Below are 23949 nucleotides of genomic sequence, written 5' to 3'. Positions count from 1 at the left end.
GATATTAATGGCTTTGAGACAAATTTCAACAGTAGTCTTAGATGCTCTAAAACATTGCATTACTAAAATTTCTTATAATTATCAAACAGATTGTTATTAAATAAACTATATACATGAAACTTTATTGCTAAACATTTTCGCAAAGTACCACACATAAAAAAGAACAAAAATTACATTTCTAATCATCATAATTATTGTATCCATAAGTCTGCCTTTCTAATCTTCTTTTTCAAGGTTTTCGAGGTTTATGCTCGACGCACGCCTCCAGCACTGAGAGTGCTAGACGGTTATATTGAAGCGTACGTCTTCTGATTGTGGCGGTGCACGTGGAAATAATTGAGGATTCACTGTGTTGCAAGTTTTTGGGTCATTTTCATCATTTGATCATACATTGTCTTTCAAATAAATTAACAAAGCAGTTTCGATGTACATTTTTATTAAAAAATATAACGAAGAAATCGCAACTCTCCTCCCAGCATGTAGTATGATGACGAATAAGCTAAAAAATAATGATGCTTTAGATTACTTATCATTCATCATACATGCCATATCCTCCGGCTGGGGGAAAAATCCCCAGGAATTTCGAACAATCCCCCGGTTCCCCGGTGAAGGGATGAATATCCTCCAGAATTAAAGATTATGAAAATGGCGATTATAAAAATCCGCCGGTATGAGACTCAAATTCCCTGGAATTCTGAAGAAAATCCCCTGGGGAGCCTTTCAAAAATATGGAATGTATGATTCATGATAGGATTTAATGGCAAGTTGTTGACACAAACCAACAACCTCCAGTCATCAGTGGGAATAAAACTCTTCATAATCGCTTATGAATAATGAATTGTACTTGGGGTGTGCACCTTATACCGGCATTGGCTGCATCCCAAACTCAGTGTTGTATCATGTTCTTCCATCTCCTGTGTATGCTTATCGTTTTAATACCTATGTTTATCTTAAAATAACATAAAATAATGTTCATATTTTAAATTACCAAATCGTGGGGTGAATGCGAAATGGGTCTAAGTTACATTAAATCAAGAAGCAGATAGAAACCTTTCGCTTTCACCCCTTGAAATGTAACCTGTATAGACTATGTTTATCTTTAAAAACATGTTTACAAAATAAAAATGTGGTAATTTTTAAAACATTCAAATGTTTTCATCTTTAAGACCCTCAAAAGCATGCATTAAACAAAAGAAAAACGGAAACTATTTAACCTTTACTGAGCGTATGTCATACTTATATGTGTATTTTCTAATTTGCGACGTTCTTGAAATGCGCTAAATTACACGTTTGGCACAGGCGACGTCATTTGGTAATTTCAGCGTTGGCAGTGAAAGGGTTAAGGAATGAATTGCGGGTTTGATGTTATTTTCGGGGTATGAACACAGTTGGGCTGGTCAAAGTGTGTGGAGTCCGAAGGACCAGCCAAATTGCGTCCATATGCCCGATAATGACATCAAACCCGCAATTCATTACTTATATTTACACAAATAGTGCATTATTACATTCAAGAATTGTTAAAAAATGTTGTTTTTTTTCATTTAAGAAAACCTTTTAGTAATACTTTCTTACCCATTCTGTAAATAGAACGACCCGACTGTAACCGGGAACGTTTTATCAAATGACGTCACGATAACGCGGGATAAGATCAACAACTTGAAATTACTTTTAAACGTAAAATTGAAACACTTATGGCAACGATACATTCAACAGATCATAACTTAACAAGTGTTTATTTATATCTAACGGCACCTTCTGACACAAAACAAACAATAACAAAACAAAAAAAATCCATGTATATTGTTATGCGATGCATTGCGATCAGAACATATCCGAAGATGTTGCGTTCATCGATTGATAAACGCAATTGCCAAAAGGCAGTTCATTTAGGGAATGAAAGTTGAGGTGTAAATATTTATCTTATAAGGCTAGCCTTATCCACTGACTTAATTTTTTCGCAACATCGTTGACCTCATATAAATGATTTTAAGGTAAACAATCTCAACTGAAATCGAAAATTGCCTTTGTTTTTGAAACTATCAAAGTACAAACTTCAGTAAAGCTGTTTAATATTAGTTAGTTGTGTTTCTTTAAATAGCTGCCGTAATCGTATTAAATGGAAAACCAAAACGTCATCACGACATTTTGTGCAGGTCTTTAGAAGTTAAAATAAACCATTGTATGTGTTCAATGAAAATACAAAGAAATGTTATAATATTTTACAGTCAAGTATAGTACATTCAAGCATATTTTTATGACCATGTTGACTATTAAGTGTGGTAAATCAAAACCACATTTTCCATACAATATATTATGCACTAGTCAAGTGTAACCGCGGCCCCCGAGGTCCGGGGGATAAAGCGGGGAAAGCCGGGAAAATTGGCCGTGTTTTTACCTTCCCGGTGGCCCCGCAGTGCCGAGTGAATGCGGTGGTTTTGTATTCGCGACACATTTAGCGAGGAATGTGCCTTACTTAGGGTCCCTGGGGTGCGAGGGCATTTGGCAGGGATTTAACCATCAGTTCGTCCCCGCAGGACGGGAGTTTTACCCGGGCTTGGCTTCACCGAAAGTCAAAGTCCTCGCTTTTCCCCGGACCTGGAGGGGCCGTGGTTACAATTGACTGGTGCATTATATTGTGATTTATTGAAATAAAGTAATCAGAATCGGAGGCACATGTTTTCAATCCTGGATTGCATGTCTGAGGAATCTTCTAGAAAATGATTAATATTAAAGTAGACAACTGGATGAAGTACATTGTGTATAATGTACAACTACATGATTTTATTACTAATATTATTAATAAGGTGTACATTTTTTTGCGTTTAAGTAGGGCTTTTGCGCACTACTTGAACTGTTAGCCGATTTAATGATAAAAACATGGTAAGACCTATTCTTGGAATTTCACCAGAAAAACAAATCTCTGAAACAGAAACCTAGTCAGCATAGAGTTGACTCAGCATTGATTAAATATCATCTAATTTTTCAAGTATTAACGCATTAGAGGAGACCAAACTTCAAGTGTGCTTCATGTTCTTTTTAACATACTTTAGTTATTATTACACTGATTTTATATATATATATTCTGCATTCTGAGTTTGTATATTGAACACTCGCTATCGAAATTGTAAGAACATCGAGATAACGAACATTCGATATAACCGAAATAAATAGCATGTCTTTCTTACCCCATTTTCTTTCGAAAAGAAATCGACATATCCGGAACATTGAGATAAAAGGGTTCGACATAGCGAGTTTCGACTGTTACTTTGAATGCATTTATTTTAAAGAGACCACTTTATGAATAAATCCAATTAAGCTTTACCACTTTTAAAAAAAATTAGTAATTTATAAGCTTTGTCTGGTTACACGACAAAATGTATATTGTCTTCAAAACTGAACGGTATACTATTATAAATTGTCTGTTTAATTATTCCATATTCATCATAAAAAAATATTCAAAATTAGTTCACCAGCTAGTTATATATTCATTTTTTATGATTTTAATAAAAACTTCTTTAATTATATTTTCGAGCATTGCATAACTTTTTTTTAGAAAAGTCACAAGATACAGCAAATACCTTAATAGCGAATAAGCTAACCCCCTAAAGTATAATGTAGAGTTTATGGTATCATTTTAAATACATTATTTAGGCAATATTCCAATGCAAACAGTAAACCATATATACAGTCGAAATCCGTTGGCTCGAACTCGCTTGGCTCGAATTCATCGTTTGCTCGATCTAGATGGAAGGGACCGATTCCTATATACTAAATGTAAACATTTCCGCTTGGCTCGAAATTTAGGACTTCGAGCCAACGGGGTTCTACTGTATATCATATTTCATAGTCAATGCTCATTCAAATATCAAATTGCTAAGTACAAAACTTGATAGTAATAATTTATTTTTAAAATACAACTGTTACACATCAAATAAAGCATAAGAAGAGAATAAATATAGTATAAATATTAATCTATAAAACTCTATCAAGGAAGTATATTATAATGCAGTTTTTAGAATAAGATAAGGAAAATTAATATGACAGAATAATATTTAACGTGGTTATTAATATAGTGTCAAACATCTTTGCGTAGGTGAATGTTAAATATGTAAGAAAGTTAACTTCTGTACCGGGTGACCACATATTATTTCTCTATCTGCTTTATAATACTGATATAGAAATTTCTGAAAAACATCAAAGAAAAAGCTTTTTTGTATTTTTATTCTTAATTTCAACTGAAATCGGACCTCACATCAACTATTTTGCACCATTTCAAGGTCAAATAATGTCTGTAGCATTATATAGGTAAACGCTTTGCACACTTTTTTTTCTACTCATAACACACTTTCAAATGATAGCAATATAATACTGTCCGGTTAGCGCACTCGCTTCTCACAAAGACGACCAGGTTTCGATTCCCGGTATGGCCGCATGTGAGTTTGGTTAGTGGTCACCAAGACAGACAAGTGGGTTTTCTCCGAGTTTTCTCCGGGCACTCCGGTTTTCCCCACAACACAACAACACCGTGTTACCGTAACTTTCTTCAGAAAAGTTGCGAAATGTATAATGTTTAAACATCCATAAATCGATATACAGATAGTAGTAAATATACAGATGGTAGTAGATACACAGATGGTAGTAGATATACATATGGTAGAGGATATACAGATGATAGTAGATATACAGATGGTAGTAGTTATACAGATGGTAGTAGATATACAGATAGTAGTAGATATACAGATGGTAGAGGATATACAGATGATAGTAGATATACAGATGGTAGTAGATATACATATGGTAGAGGATATACAGATGATAGTAGATATACAGATGGTAGTAGATATACATATGGTAGAGGATATACAGATGGTAGTAGATATACAGATGATAGTAGATATACAGATGGTAGTAGATATACAGATGGTAGTAGATATATAGATGGTAGTAGATATACAGATGGTAGTAGATATACAGATGGTAGTAGATATACAGATGGTAGTAGATATACAGATGGTAGTAGATATACAGATGGTGGTAGATATACAGATGGTAGTAGATATACATATGGTAGAGGATATACAGACGGTAGTAGATATACAGATGGTGGTAGATATACAGATGGTGGTAGATATACATATGGTAGAGGATATACAGATGATAGTAGATATACAGATGGTAGTAGATATACATATGGTAGAGGATATACAGATGATAGTAGATATACAGATGGTAGTAGATATACATATGGTAGAGGATATACAGATGATAGTAGATATACAGATGGTAGTAGATATACAGATGATAGTAGATATACAGATGGTAGTAGATATACAGATGGTAGTAGATATATAGATGGTAGTAGATATACAGATGGTAGTAGATATAGAGATGGAAGCCGATATACAGATGGTAGTCAATTTACATATGGTAGTCGATAAACATATGGTATTAGATAAACAGATGATAGTAGATATACAGATGGTAGAAGATATACAGATGGTAGTAGATATACAGATGGTAGTAGATATACAGATGGAAGTAGATAAACAGATGGTAGTAGATATACAGATGGTAGTCGATAAACAGATGGTGGTAGATATACAGATGATAGTAGATATACAGATGGTAGTAGATATACAGATGGTAGTCGATATACAGATGGTAGTAGATATATAGATGGTAGTAGATATACAGATGGTAGTAAATATACAGATGATAGTAGATATACAGATGGTAGTAAATATACAGATGATAGTAGATAAACAGATGATAGTAGATATACAGATGGTAGTAGATATATAGATGGTAGTAGATATACAGATAGTAGTAAATATACAGATGATAGTAGATATACAGATGGTAGAAGATATACAGATGGTAGTAGATATACAGATGATAGTAGATATATAGATGGTAGTAGATATACAGATGGTAGTAGATATGCAGATGATAGTAGATATACAGATGGTAGTAGATATACAGATGATAGTAGATATACAGATGGTAGAAGATATACAGATGGTAGTAGATATACAGATGATAGTAGATATATAGATGGTAGTAGATATACAGATGGTAGTAGATATACAGATGATAGTAGATATACAGATGGTAGTAGATATACAGATGGTAGTAGATATACAGATGGTAGTAGATATACAGATGGTAGTAGATATACAGATGATAGTAGATATACAGATGGTAGTCGATATACAGATGATAGTAGATATATAGATGGTAGTAGATATACAGATGGTAGTAGATATGCAGATGGTAGTAGTTATATAGATGGCAGTAGATATGCAGATAGTAGTAAATATACAGATGGTAGTAGATATACAGATGGTAGTCGATATACAGATGATAGTAGATATATAGATGGTAGTAGATATACAGATGGTAGTAGATATACAGATGGTAGTAGATATATAGATGGTAGTAGATATACAGATGGTAGTAGATATACAGATGGTAGTAGATATACAGATGGAAGTCAATTTACATATGGTAGTCGATAAACATATGGTATTAGATATACATATGATAGTAGATATACAGATGGTAGTAGATATACAGATGATATTAGATATATAGATGGTAGTAGATATACAGATAGAAGCCGATATACAGATGGTAGTCAATTTGCATATGGTAGTCGATAAACATATGGTATTAGATATACAGATGATAGTAGACATACAGATGGTAGTAGATATACAGATGGTAGTAGATATATAGATGGTAGTAGATATACAGATGGTAGTAGATATACAGATGGTAGTAGATATACAGATGGTAGTCAATTTACATATGGTAGTCGATAAACATATGGTATTAGATATACAGATGGTAGTAGATATACAGATGATACAGATGGTAGTAGATATACAGATGGTGGTAGATATATAGATAGTAGTAGATATACAGATGGTAGTAGATATACAGATGGAAGCCGATATACAGATGGTAGTCAATTTACATATGGTAGTCGATAAACATATGGTTATAATATAATAAATATACAGATGGAAGTCGATATACAGATGGTAGTCGATATACAGATGGTAGTCGATAAACATATGGTAGTAGATATACAGATGATACAGATGGTAGTAGATATACAGATAGTAGTCGATATACAGATGGTAGTCGATATGCAGATGGTAGTCGATGTACATATGGTATTAGATATACAGATGGTAGTAGATATACAGATGGAAGCCGATATACAGATGGTAGTCGATATACAGATGGTAGTAGATATACATATGGTATTAGATATACAGATGGTAGTAGATATACAGATGGAAGTCGATATACAGATGGTAGTCGATATACATATGGTAGTAGATATACCTATGATAGTCGATTTGCATATGGTAGTAGATATACAGATGGTAGTCGATATACGGATGGTATTAGATATTCAGATGGTAGTCGATATACAGATGGTATTAGATATTCAGATGGTAGTCGATATACAGATGGTAGTCGATATACAGACGAAGTTGATATACATATGGTAGTCGATTTACATATTGTAGTCGATGTACATATGGTAGTAGATATACAGATGGTAGTAGATATACAAATAGAAGTCGATATACAGATGGTAGTCGATATACAGATGTGAGTCTATGTACAGACGGCAGTCAAGCAAACAATCTATAAAACTTCACAAGCTTTATTAAGGCACATTTTTTACTTTATCTTTGTTTCCTAAATAAGAAAGAAATGATTTATCGGGTTTATAATACAGAGTGTTTCGTTTTAAAATAATACAATAATAGAGTTACCAATTACGGGTGTATTATAACATAACATATAATTTTAAAATAATACAATAATAGAGTTACCAATTCGGGTGTAATATTATTACCAAACATCTAATTTTAAAATAATACAAAAATAGACTTACCAATTACGGGTGATATAACCAAACATCTAAATCTAAAATAATACAAAAATAGAGTTACCAATTACGGGTGTAATATTACAAAACATCTAATTCTAAAATAATACAATAATACTGGTTGAGAAGCAGTTTCCGACAGTTTTTATTGAATTATTTATACGTGTTTGAATACCTACTAAAATTGTTCACATTTTAGATAACTTCAGCTGAAACTGCTATTGTCGATATATTTTTCAGATGTGTGACGTCACATTTAGTGTATCTAATAGGGGCGCAAAGAGGGTACTTACACTGTTCTGATTATCTTGTGATGAGAAGCAGTTTCCGACAAATATAATGCGGGGCAGATTTAAGGTGCCTATTGTATGCTTTTATTATCCGTATATTAAATATACTAAATATAAGACTGTAATAAGAGAAATATTATTCAATTCTTCAGCATTTACGAAAAATTTAAATCTTAAAATTTACGACAGTCAATTCATACTCGAAATCAGGCAGCAACTGAATATCAATGATATTTTAATTCATTTTTGATAGAAACTTGTTTTTGTATACATTTAAGTGAATGTGGGTGCGAAACAAGCATGACACCAGTGTTCACAAATATGTACACAATGATCATCGTTTGTATAAGTCAATTAAGGAAAACCTTGAAGCTATTGATAGATATGCAAATTAGGTTCACACGCATGCGCACTACGCTGCGCGTGCCGATCCCCCACGTGCAAGTTTGTGTACAAAATGAAAAATAAACATTACATATTAAATAATAATAATAGTTGCTTACGTGTCTCGGTAAGAATTTCAACTTCTGATTGCCTAGTTACCATATAGTTGAATTGCAGTACCTTCTTTATGAAGATCTAAAGAAAGTACGCGAAAAAGCGATTTGTCGGAAACTGCTTTCCGTCGGAAACTGCTTCTCAACCAGTAGAGTTACCAATTACGGGTGTAATATTACCAAACATCTAATTCTAAAATAATGCAATAATAGAGTTACCAATTACGGGTGTAATATTACCAAACATCTAATTCTAAAAAAATGCAATAATAGAGATTCCAATTACGGGTGTAATATTACCAAACATCTTATTCTAAAACAATACAATAAAAGAGTTACCAATTACGGGGGTAATATTACCAAACATCTAATTCTAAAATAATTCAATAATAGAGTTACCAATTACGGGTGTAATATTACCAAAAATCTACTTCTAAAATAATACAATAATAGAGTTACCAATTACGGGTGTAATATAACCAAACATCTAATTATAAAATAATAAAATAATAGAGTAACCAATTACGGGTGGAATATAACCAAACATCTAATTCTCAAATAATACAATAATAGAGTAACCAATTACGGGTGTAATATAACCAAACATCTAATTCTAAAATAATAAAATAATAGAGTAACCAATTACGGGTGTAATATAACCAAACATCTAATTCTAAAATAATACAATAATAGAGTAACCAATTACGGGTGGAATATAACCAAACATCTAATTCTCAAATAATACAATAATAGAGTAACCAATTACGGGTGTAATATAACCAAACATTTAATTATAAAGTAATGCTATAATAGAGTAACCAGTTACGGGTGTAATATAACCAAACATCTAATTCTAAAATAATAAAATAATAGAGTAACCAATTACGGGTGTAATATAACCAAACATCTAATTATAAAATAATGCAATAATAGAGTTACCAATTACGAGTGTAATATAACCAAACATCTTATTCTAAAATAATACAATAATGGAGTTACCAATTACGGGTGTAATATTATTAACAAACATCTAATTCTAAAATTATACAAAAATAGAGTTACCAATTACGGGTGTAATATAACCAAACATCTAATCCTAAAATAATACAATAATAGAGTTACCAATTACGGGTGTAATATTATTAACAAACATCTAATTTTAAAATAATACAAAAATAGAGTAACCAATTACGGGTGGAATATAACCAAACATCTAATTCTAAAATAATACAAGTATAGTGTTACCAATTACGGGTGTAATATTAACAAACATCTAATTCTAAAATAAAGCAATACTAGAGTTTACAATTACGGGTGTAATATTACCAAACATCTAATTCTAAAATAATACAATAATAGAGTTACCAATTACGGGTGTAATATTACCAAACATCTAATTCTAAAATAATACAATAATAGAGTTACCAATTACGGGTGTAATATAACCAAACATCTAATTCTAAAATAATAAAATAATAGAATTACCAATTACGGGTGTAATATTACCAAACATCTAATTCTAAAATAATACAATAATAGAGTTTCCAATTACGGGTGTAATATTACCAAACATCTAATTCTAAAATAAAGCAATACTAGAGTTTACAATTACGGGTGTAATATTACCAAACATCTAATTCTAAAATAATACAATAATAGAGTTACCAATTACGGGTGTAATATTACCAAACATCTAATTCTAAAATAATACAATAATAGAGTTACCAATTACGGGTGTAATATAACCAAACATCTAATTCTAAAATAATAAAATAAAAGAATTACCAATTACGGGTGTAATATTACCAAACATCTAATTCTAAAATAATACAATAATAGAGTTTCCAATTACGGGTGTAATATTACCAAAAATCTACTTCTAAAATAATACAATAATAGAGTTACCAATTACGGGTGTAATATTACCAAACATCTAATTTTAAAATAATACAAAAATAGAGTAACCAATTACGGGTGTAATATAACCAAACATCTAATTCTAAAATAATACAATAATAGTGTTACCAATTACGGGTGTAATATTACCAAACATCTTATTCTAAAATAATACAATAATAGAGTTTCCAATTACGGGTGTAATATTACCAAAAATCTACTTCTAAAATAATACAATAATAGAGTTACCAATTACGGGTGTAATATTACCAAACATCTAATTCTAAAATGATACAATAATAGAGTTACCAATTACGGGTGTAATATTACCAAACATCTAATTTAAAAATAATACAAAAATAGAGTAACCAATTACGGGTGTAATATAACCAAACATCTAATTCTAAAATAATACAATAATAGTGTTACCAATTACGGGTGTAATATTACCAAACATCTAATTCTAAAATAATACAATAATAGAGTTACCAATTACGGGTGTAATATTACCAAACATCTAATTCTAAAATAATACAATTATAGAGTTACCAATTACGGGTGTAATATTACCAAACATCTAATTCTAAAATAATACAATAATAGAGTTACCAATTACGGGTGTAATATAACCAAAGAACATACTAGATGCATTATACACAGTCAAATATTCATGAAACTTAATCAGAATGTTTTCCTTGATGAACCCTTGGTCGTAAATAAATCTGGGTCACATATGATTGCAAATTAGGTCACAAGGTCAAATCTTATAAAAAAATCTTGTCCGGAACCATATCATGGTAATGATTGGTCAAGTTATGTTCAAACTTGGTCATGATGTACCCCTTGATGAAATATGGACCACTTTAAAATATGGGTCACATGGGGTCAAAAACTAGGTCACTAGGTCATATCTTAGAGAAAACTTGGAAACACTCTAGAGGCAATACATCTGCTCTAATTTCCATGAAACTTAATCAGAATGTTTGCCTCGATGAAATCTTGGAATAGATTGAAACTAGTAGGTCATATAGGGTAAAAATGAGGTCAAATCTTAAAACACCTTTTTGGACACTCTAGAGGCTATATTTTTTGCAACATATCTCGACCAATCTTGATGAAACTTTGCCTTGATGAAATCTTAGATTAGTTTGGAACTGGGTAACATGTAGTCATAAACTAGGTTTTTTTGGTCAATTCTAAAAGTTAGATTATATACAATATTTTTTTTATTTCAAACAGTTGCAATTAAACTCAAACTCATATATATACTTCACCAACAATTTATTTTCATTCCTTGACTTAGCCCAATCAGGCGGGGAATATCAATCATCAGGCTGGTTTAATTCCCAATTGATTTGATTCACAAATTTTGTTAAAATAAAATAAGTATGTTAGACTTAATATAAACAAAAAACTTGCTTCTTAGCAAGTATTGAATTCCCTTTATATATATACATATATATATATATATATATATATATATATATATATATATATATATATATATATATATATATATATATATATATATATATATATTGGCTTTGCAGGTTGAAGTTGTTCCAAGCTACTCTGCACTGAAGGTTTGGTGGGAGGCGAGCGGAGTGCAGGAAAAAGACAAACAAACTCAACAGCTCCTTGAAACACAGGCTGGCAAACTCAGGTGATCATTGCCCCCTACAGCAAGCCCACAACTTATTAATTAAAAATCTTAATTAACCCTCATACATTCATATAAATATTTTTCAATTTCACGTGAATAGATTAGCCTTATAACTGATTGATTAACATTAAAGGTATATATGATTGGGAAGATTATTGTACGTTATTCATTAATGACAGCGACCAAAATCACTGATTTTCAGTCAATAATGGATTAAATGCTTCCAGCCAATAAGTGTTAATGCATTTAAAGCCAATTCCCTTCACTACCTTTATTGACAGAAACAGCATTAACGTCTTGAATCAATACATACACATCTGTCACAAATAACAAACATAGATTTGAGTGATAAACCTTTAACTACAGTCGAAACTCGATGGCTCGATATTCTATGGACCGGCCAAAATACTTGAGCCTCGAGAATATCGAGCCAAGCGGGATTGCTTACAGAATGTTATTTTTTTTATTCGTTACAAAAAGTATTGTTTACGACATTTGTTATTGGCTACACCATCTCCGCAAGAGAAGCGAAGAGTATTTATTGGACATAATTACAATCGTGAAGTACGTAGCATGACTTATTCGATACTTATAAAATATATTTTGATTTTTTTAAAATTATTATGAAAATACATTTATGCGAAAGCAACAAACAAGCAGTTTTAAACAGTGGGTAACACAACTATAGCTCATAAGGTATATCAAAATGCATAGAAATTTATAGATGGATAACAATTAGAGACATAACTTAAAGTGATGTCATGGTAAATCAACCTGTTTAACCATTTAAATTTGATAATAATTATAATACCAGTCAAGCAATTTTAATCAATTAGCACCTTGTGCTAAATGAAGCCAAGCAAACAATTTAAGGTGTGAGATTCTTAACTGAACCCGCGAAAATGACATCGACCCAGGCATACAAAACAAAGTGTGAAATTCTAACTTGGGACCGCGAAAATGACTTCGAGCGTGGAGAAATATCGACCCTCAAGATATCGAGCCTCTATAGTGTTCCCATGTTTTCTGTAAGATATGACCTAGTGACCTAGTTTTTGACCCCATGTGACCCATATTTTAAAGTGGTCCATATTTCATCAAGGGGTACATCATGACCAAGTTTGAACATAACTTGACCAATCATTACCATGATATGGTTCCGGACAAGATTTTTTATAAGATTTGACCTTGTGACCTAATTTGCAATCATATGTGACCCAGATTTATTTACGACCAAGGGTTCATCAAGGAAAACATTCTGATTAAGTTTCATGAATATTTGACTGTGTATAATGCATCTAGTATGATGTTTGGTTATATTACACCCGTAATTGGTAACTCTATTATTGTATTATTTTAGAATTAGATGTTTGGTAATATTACACCCGTAATTGGTAACTCTATAATTGTATTATTTTAGAATTAGATGTTTGGTAATATTACACCCGTAATTGGTAACTCTATTATTGTATTATTTTAGAATTAGATGTTTGGTAATATTACACCCGTAATTGGTAACACTATTATTGTATTATTTTAGAATTAGATGTTTGGTTATATTACACCCGTAATTGGTTACTCTATTTTTGTATTATTTTAAAATTAGATGTTTGATAATATTACACCCGTAATTGGTAACTCTATTATTGTATTATTTTAGAATTAGATGTTTGGTAATATTACACCCGTAATTGGTAACTCTATTATTGTATTATTTTAGAAGTAGATTTTTGGTAATATTACACCCGTAATTGGAAACTCTATTATTGTATTATTTTAGAATAAGATGTTTGGTAATATTACACCCGTAATTGGTAACACTATTATTGTATTATTTTAGAATTAGATGTTTGGTTATATTACACCCGTAATTGGTTACTCTATTTTTGTATTATTTTAAAATTAGATGTTTGGTAATATTACACCCGTAATTGGTAACTCTATTATTGTATTATTTTAGAAGTAGATTTTTGGTAATATTACACCCGTAATTGGAAACTCTATTATTGTATTATTTTAGAATTAGATGTTTGGTTATATTACACCCGTAATTGGTAACTCTATTATTGTATTATTTTAGAATTAGATGTTTGGTAATATTACACCCGTAATTGGTAACTCTATTATAGTATTATTTAAGAATTAGATGTTTGGTTATATTACACGCGTATTTGGTAACTCTATTATTGTATTATTTTAGAATCAGATGTTTGGTAATATTACACCCGTAATTGGTAACTCTATTATTGTATTATTTTAGAATTAGATGTTTGGTAATATTACACCCGTATTTGGTAACTCTATTATTGTATTATTTTAGAATTAGATGTTTGGTAATATTACACCCGTAATTGGTAATTCTATTATTTTATTATTTTAGAATTAGATGTTTGGTTATATTACACCCGTAATTGGAATCTCTATTATTGTATTATTTTAGAATTAGATGTTTGGTAATATTACACCCGTAATTGGTAACTCTATTATTGTATTATTTTAGAATTAGATGTTTGGTAATATTACACCCGTAATTGTAAACTCTAGTATTGCATTATTTTAGAATTAGATGTTTGGTAATATTACACCCGTAATTGGTAACACTATACTTGTATTATTTTAGAATTAGATGTTTGGTTATATTACACCCGTAATTGGTTACTCTATTTTTGTATTATTTTAAAATTAGATGTTTGTTAATAATATTACACCCGTAATTGGTAACTCTATTATTGTATTATTTTAGAATTAGATGTTTGGAAATATTACACCCGTAATTGTAAACTCTAGTACTGCATTATTTTAGAATTAGATGTTTGGTAATATTACACCCGTAATTGGTAACTCTATTATTGTATTATTTTAGAATTAGATGTTTGGTAATATTACACCCGTAATTGTAAACTCTAGTATTGCATTATTTTAGAATTAGATGTTTGGTAATATTACACCCGTAATTGGTAACACTATACTTGTATTATTTTAGAATTAGATGTTTGGTTATATTACACCCGTAATTGGTTACTCTATTTTTGTATTATTTTAAAATTAGATGTTTGTTAATAGTATTACACCCGTAATTGGTAACTCTATTTTGTATTATTTTAGAATTAGATGTTTGGAAATATTACACCCGTAATTGTAAACTCTAGTACTGCATTATTTTAGAATTAGATGTTTGGTAATATTACACCCGTAATTGGTAACACTATACTTGTATTATTTTAGAATTAGATGTTTGGTTATATTACACCCGTAATTGGTTACTCTATTTTTGTATTATTTTAAAATTAGATGTTTGTTAATAATATTACACCCGTAATTGGTAACTCTATTATTGTATTATTTTAGGATTAGATGTTTGGTAATATTACACCCGTAATTGGTAACTCTATTATTGTATTATTTTAGAAGTAGATTTTTGGTAATATTACACCCGTAATTGGAAACTCTATTATTGTATTATTTTAGAATAAGATGTTTGGTAATATTACACCCGTAATTGGTAACACTATTATTGTATTATTTTAGAATTAGATGTTTGGTTATATTACACCCGTAATTGGTTACTCTATTTTTGTATTATTTTAAAATTAGATGTTTGGTTATATTACACCCGTAATTGGTAACTTTATTATTGTATTATTTTAGAAGTAGATTTTTGGTAATATTACACCCGTAATTGGAAACTCTATTATTGTATTATTTTAGAATTAGATGTTTGGTTATATTACACCCGTAATTGGTAACTCTATTATTGTATTATTTTAGAATTAGATGTTTGGTTATATTACACCCGTAATTGGTTACTCTATTTTTGTATTATTTTAAAATTAGATGTTTGGTTATTTTACACCCGTAATTGGTAACTTTATTATTGTATTATTTTAGAAGTAGATTTTTGGTTATATTACACCCGTAATTGGAAACTCTATTATTGTATTATTTTAGAATTAGATGTTTGGTTATATTACACCCGTAATTGGTAACTCTATTATTGTATTATTTTAGAATTAGATGTTTGGTAATATTACACCCGTAATTGGTAACTCTATTATTGTATTATTTTAGAATTAGATGTTTGGTAATATTACACCCGTAATTGTAAACTCTAGTATTGCATTATTTTAGAATTAGATGTTTGGTAATATTACACCCGTAATTGGTAACACTATACTTGTATTATTTTAGAATGAGATGTTTGGTTATATTACACCCGTAATTGGTTACTCTATTTTTGTATTATTTTAAAATTAGATGTTTGTTAATAATATTACACCCGTAATTGGTAACTCTATTATTGTATTATTTTAGAATTAGATGTTTGGAAATATTACACCCGTAATTGTAAACTCTAGTATTGCATTATTTTAGAATTAGATGTTTGTTAATATTACACCCGTAATTGGTAACACTATACTTGTATTATTTTAGAATTAGATGTTTGGTTATATTACACCCGTAATTGGTTACTCTATTTTTGTATTATTTTAAAATTAGATGTTTGTTAATAATATTACACCCGTAATTGGTAACTCTATTATTGTATTATTTTAGGATTAGATGTTTGGTTATATTACACCCGTAATTGGTAACTCTATTTTTGTATAATTTTAGAATTAGATGTTTGTTAATAATATTACACCCGTAATTGGTAACTCCATTATTTTATTATTTTAGAATAAGATGTTTGGTTATATCACACTCGTAATTGGTAACTCTATTATTGCATTATTTTATAATTAGATGTTTGGTTATATTACACCCGTAATTGGTTACTCTATTATTTTATTATTTTAGAATTAGATGTTTGGTTATATTACACCCGTAACTGGTTACTCTATTATAGCATTACTTTATAATTAAATGTTTGGTTATATTACACCCGTAATTGGTTACTCTATTATTGTATTATTTGAGAATTAGATGTTTGGTTATATTCCACCCGTAATTGGTTACTCTTTTATTGTATTATTTTAGAATTAGATGTTTGGTTATATTACACCCGTAATTGGTTACTCTATTATTTATTATTTTAGAATTAGATGTTTGGTTATATTACACCCGTAATTGGTTACTCTATTATTGTATTATTTGAGAATTAGATGTTTGGTTATATTCCACCCGTAATTGGTTACTCTATTATTTTATTATTTTATAATTAGATGTTTGGTTATATTACACCCGTAATTGGTAACTCTATTATTGTATTATTTTAGAAGTAGATTTTTGGTAATATTACACCCGTAATTGGTAACTCTATTATTGAATTATTTTAGAATTAGATGTTTGGTAATATTACACCCGTAATTGGTAACTCTTTTATTGTATTGTTTTAGAATAAGATGTTTGGTAATATTACACCCGTAATTGGTAACTCTATTATTGCATTTTTTTAGAATTAGATGTTTGGTAATATTACACCCGTAATTGGTAACTCTATTATTGCATTATTTTAGAATTAGATGTTTGGTAATATTACACCCGTAATTGGTAACTCTACTGGTTGAGAAGCAGTTTCCGACGGAAAGCAGTTTCCGACAAATTGCTTTTTCGCGTACTTTCTTTAGATCTTCATAAAGAAGGTACTGCAATTCAACTATATGGTAACTAGGCAATCAAAAGTTGAAATTCTTACCGAGACACGTAAGCAACTATTATTATTATTTAATATGTAATGTTTATTTTTCATTTTGTACACAAACTTGCACGTGGGGGATCGGCACGCGCAGCGTAGTGCGCATGCGTGTGAACCTAATTTGCATATCTATCAATAGCTTCAAGGTTTTCCTTAATTGACTTATACAAACGATGATCATTGTGTACATATTTGTGAACACTGGTGTCATGCTTGTTTCGCATCCACATTCACTTAAATGTATACAAAAACAAGTTTCTATCAAAAATGAATTAAAATATCATTGATATTCAGTTGCTGCCTGATTTCGAGTATGAATTGACTGTCGAATTTTAAGATTTAAATTTTTCGTAAATGCTGAAGAATTGAATAATATTTCTCTTATTACAGTCTTATATTTAGTATATTTAATAAACGGATAATAAAAGCATACAATAGGCACCTTAAATCTGCCCCGCATTATATTTGTCGGAAACTGCTTCTCATCACAAGATAATCAGAACAGTGTAAGTACCCTCTTTGCGCCCCTATTAGATACACTAAATGTGACGTCACACATCTGAAAAATATATCGACAATAGCAGCTTCAGCTGAAGTTATCTAAAATGTGAACAATTTTAGTAGGTATTCAAACACGTATAAATAATTCAATAAAAACTGTCGGAAACTGCTTCTCAACCAGTATTATTGTATTATTTTAGAATTAGATGTTTGGTAATATTACACCCGTAATTGGTAACTCTATTTTTGTATTATTTTAGATTTAGATGTTTGGTTATATCACCCGTAATTGGTAAGTCTATTTTTGTATTATTTTAAAATTAGATGTTTGGTAATAATATTACACCCGAATTGGTAACTCTATTATTGTATTATTTTAAAATTAGATGTTTGGTTATAATACACCCGTAATTGGTAACTCTATTATTGTATTATTTTAAAACGAAACACTCTGTATTATAAACCCGATAAATCATTTCTTTCTTATTTAGGAAACAAAGATAAAGTAAAAAATGTGCCTTAATAAAGCTTGTGAAGTTTTATTGATTGTTTGCTTGACTGCCGTCTGTACATAGACTCACATCTGTATATCGACTACCATCTGTACATCGACTTCTATTTGTATATCTACTACCATCTGTATATCTACTACCATATGTACATCGACTATAATATGTAAATCGACTACCATATGTATATCAACTTCGTCTGTATATCGACTACCATCTGTATATCGACTACCATCTGAATATCTAATACCATCTGTATATCGACTACCATCTGAATATCTAATACCATCCGTATATCGACTACCATCTGTATATCTACTACCATATGCAAATCGACTATCATAGGTATATCTACTACCATATGAATATCTAATACCATCTGTATATCGACTTCCATCTGTATATCTACTACCATCTGTATATCTAATACCATATGTATATCTACTACCATCTGTATATCGACTACCATCTGTATATCGGCTTCCATCTGTATATCTACTACCATCTGTATATCTAATACCATATGTATATCGACTACCATCTGCATATCGACTACCATCTGTATATCGACTACTATCTGTATATCTACTACCATCTGTATCATCTGTATATCTACTACCATATGTTTATCGACTACCATCTGTATATCGACTACCATCTGTATATCGACTTCCATCTGTATATTTATTATATTATAACCATATGTTTATCGACTACCATATGTAAATTGACTACCATCTGTATATCTACTACTATCTATATATCTACCACCATCTGTATATCTACTACCATCTGTATCATCTGTATATCTACTACCATCTGTATATCTAATACCATATGTTTATCGACTACCATTATGTAAATTGACTACCATCTGTATATCTACTACCATCTGTATATCGACCACCATCTGTATATCTACTACCATCTGTATATCTACTACCATCTGTATATCTACTACCATCTGTATATCTACTACCATCTGTATATCTAATACCATATGTTTATCGACTACCATATGCAAATTGACTACCATCTGTATATCGGCTTTCATCTGTATATCTACTACCATCTATATATCTAATATCATCTGTATATCTACTACCATCTGTATATCTACTATCATATGTATATCTAATACCATATGTTTATCGACTACCATATGTAAATTGACTTCCATCTGTATATCTACTATCATCTGTATATCTACTACCATCTGTATATCTACTACCATCTATATATCTACTACCATCTGCATATCTACTACCATCTGTATATCTACTACCATCTATATATCTACTATCATCTGTATATCGACTACCATCTGTATATCTACTACCATCTGTATATTTACTACTATCTGCATATCTACTACCATCTATATATCTACTACCATCTGTATATCTACTACCATCTGTATATCTACTACCATCTGTATATCTACTATCATCTGTATATCGACTACCATCTGTATATCTACTATCATCTGTATATCTACTACCATCTGTATATCTACTACCATCTGTATATCTACTACCATCTGTATATCTACTATCATCTGCATATCTACTACCATCTGTATATCTACTACCATCTGTATATCTACTACCATCTGTATATCTACTACCATCTGTATATCTTCTACCATCTGTATATCTACTATCATCTGTATATTTACTACTATCTGTATATCTACTACCATCTGTATATCTACTACCATCTGTATATCTACTATCATCTTTTTATCTACTATCATCTGTATATCTACTACCATCTGTATATCTACTATCATCTGTATATTTACTACCATCTGTATATCTACTACCATCTATATGTCTACTACCATCTGTATATCGACTACCATCTGTATATCTACTACCATCTGTATATCTACTATCATCTGTATATCTACTACCATCTGTATATCTACTACCATCTGTATATCTACTACCATCTGTTTATCTACTTCCATCTGTATATCTACTACCATCTGTATATCTACTACCATCTGTATATCTTCTACCATCTGTATATCTACTATCATCTGTATATTTACTACTATCTGTATATCTACTACCATCTATATATCTACTACCATCTGTATATCTACTACCATCTGTATATCTACTATCATCTGTTTATCTAATACCATATGTTTATCGACTACCATATGTAAATTGACTACCATCTGTATATCGGCTTCCATCTGTATATCTACTACCATCTGTATATCTACTACCATCTATATATCTACTACCATCTGTATATCTACTACCATCTGTATATCTACTACCATCTGTATATCTACTACCATCTGTATATCTACTACCATCTGTATATCCTCTACCATATGTATATCTACTACCATCTGTATATCTACTATCATCTGTATATCCTCTACCATATGTATATCTACTACCATCTGTATATCTACTATCATCTGTATATCCTCTACCATATGTATATCTACCACCATCTGTATATATACCACCATCTGTATATCTACTACCATCTGTATATCCTCTACCATATGTATATCTACTACCATCTGTATATCTACCACCATCTGTATATCTACTACCATCTGTATATCTACTACCATCTGTATATCTACTACCATCTGTATATCTACTACCATCTGTATATCTACTACCATCTATATATCTACTACCATCTGTATATCTACTACCATCTGTATATCTACTACCATCTGTATATCTACTACCATCTGTATATCCTCTACCATATGTATATCTACTACCATCTGTATATCTACTATCATCTGTATATCCTCTACCATATGTATATCTACTACCATCTGTATATCTACTATCATCTGTATATCCTCTACCATCTGTATATCTACTACCATCTGTATATCTACTACCATCTGTATAACTACTACCATCTGTATATCTACTATCATCTGTATATCCTCTACCATATGTATATCTACTACCATCTGTGTATCTACTACCATCTGTATATTTACTACTATCTGTATATCGATTTATGGATGTTTAAACATTATACATTTCGCAACTTTGCTGAAGAAAGTTACGACAACACGGTGTTGTTGTGTTGTGGGGAAAACCGGAGTGCCCGGAGAAAACTCGGAGAAAACCCACTTGTCTGTCTTGGTGACCACTAACCAAACTCACATGCGGCCATACCGGGAATCGAAACCTGGTCGTCTTTGTGAGAAGCGAGTGCGCTAACCGGACAGTATTATATTGCTATCATTTGAAAGTGTGTTATGAGTAGAAAAAAAGTGTGCAAAGCTCTTACCTATATAATGCTACAGACATTATTTGACCTTGAAATGGTGCAAAATAGTTGATGTGAGGTCCGATTTCAGTTGAAATTAAGAATAAAAATACAAAAAAGCTTTTTCTTTGATGTTTTTCAGAAATTTCTATATCAGTATTATAAAGCAGATAGAGAAATAATATGTGGTCACCCGGTACAGAAGTTAACTTTCTTACATATTTAACATTCACCTACGCAAAGATGTTTGACACTATATTAATAACCACGTTAAATATTATTCTGTCATATTAATTTTCCTTATCTTATTCTAAAAACTGCATTATAATATACTTCCTTGATAGAGTTTTATAGATTAATATTTATACTATATTTATTCTCTTCTTATGCTTTATTTGATGTGTAACAGTTGTATTTTAAAAATAAATTATTACTATCAAGTTTTGTACTTAGCAATTTGATATTTGAATGAGCATTGACTATGAAATATGATATACAGTAGAACCCCGTTGGCTCGAAGTCCTAAATTTCGAGCCAAGCGGAAATGTTTACATTTAGTATATAGGAATCGGTCCCTTCCATCTAGATCGAGCAAACGATGAATTCGAGCCAAGCGAGTTCGAGCCAACGGATTTCGACTGTATATATGGTTTACTGTTTGCATTGGAATATTGCCTAAATAATGTATTTAAAATGATACCATAAACTCTACATTATACTTTAGGGGGTTAGCTTATTCGCTATTAAGGTATTTGCTGTATCTTGTGACTTTTCTAAAAAAAAGTTATGCAATGCTCGAAAATATAATTAAAGAAGTTTTTATTAAAATCATAAAAAATGAATATATAACTAGCTGGTGAACTAATTTTGAATATTTTTTTATGATGAATATGGAATAATTAAACAGACAATTTATAATAGTATACCGTTCAGTTTTGAAGACAATATACATTTTGTCGTGTAACCAGACAAAGCTTATAAATTACTAATTTTTTTAAAAGTGGTAAAGCTTAATTGGATTTATTCATAAAGTGGTCTCTTTAAAATAAATGCATTCAAAGTAACAGTCGAAACTCGCTATGTCGAACCCTTTTATCTCAATGTTCCGGATATGTCGATTTCTTTTCGAAAGAAAATGGGGTAAGAAAGACATGCTATTTATTTCGGTTATATCGAATGTTCGTTATCTCGATGTTCTTACAATTTCGATAGCGAGTGTTCAATATACAAACTCAGAATGCAGTATATATATATATATAAAATCAGTGTAATAATAACTAAAGTATGTTAAAAAGAACATGAAGCACACTTGAAGTTTGGTCTCCTCTAATGCGTTAATACTTGAAAAATTAGATGATATTTAATCACTGCTGAGTCAACTCTATGCTGACTAGGTTTCTGTTTCAGAGATTTGTTTTTCTGGTGAAATTCCAAGAATAGGTCTTACCATTTTTTTATCATTAAATCGGCTAACAGTTCAAGTAGTGCGCAAAAGCCCTACTTAAACGCAAAAAAATGTACACCTTATTAATAATATTAGTAATAAAATCATGTAGTTGTACATTATACACAATGTACTTCATCCAGTTGTCTGCTTTAATATTAATCATTTTCTAGAAGATTCCTCAGACATGCAATCAAGGATTGAAAACATGTGCCTCAGATTCTGATTACTTTATTTCAATAAATCACAATATAATGCACCATTCAATTGTAACCACGGCCCCTCCAGGTCCGGGGAGTAGCGAGGACTTTGACTTTCGGTGAAGCCAAGCCCGG

Source organism: Mya arenaria, chromosome 8 (genome assembly GCF_026914265.1).
Source record: "Mya arenaria isolate MELC-2E11 chromosome 8, ASM2691426v1".
In the NCBI taxonomy this organism is placed as follows: domain Eukaryota; kingdom Metazoa; phylum Mollusca; class Bivalvia; order Myida; family Myidae; genus Mya; species Mya arenaria.
This window is presented reverse-complemented; position numbering follows the sequence as displayed.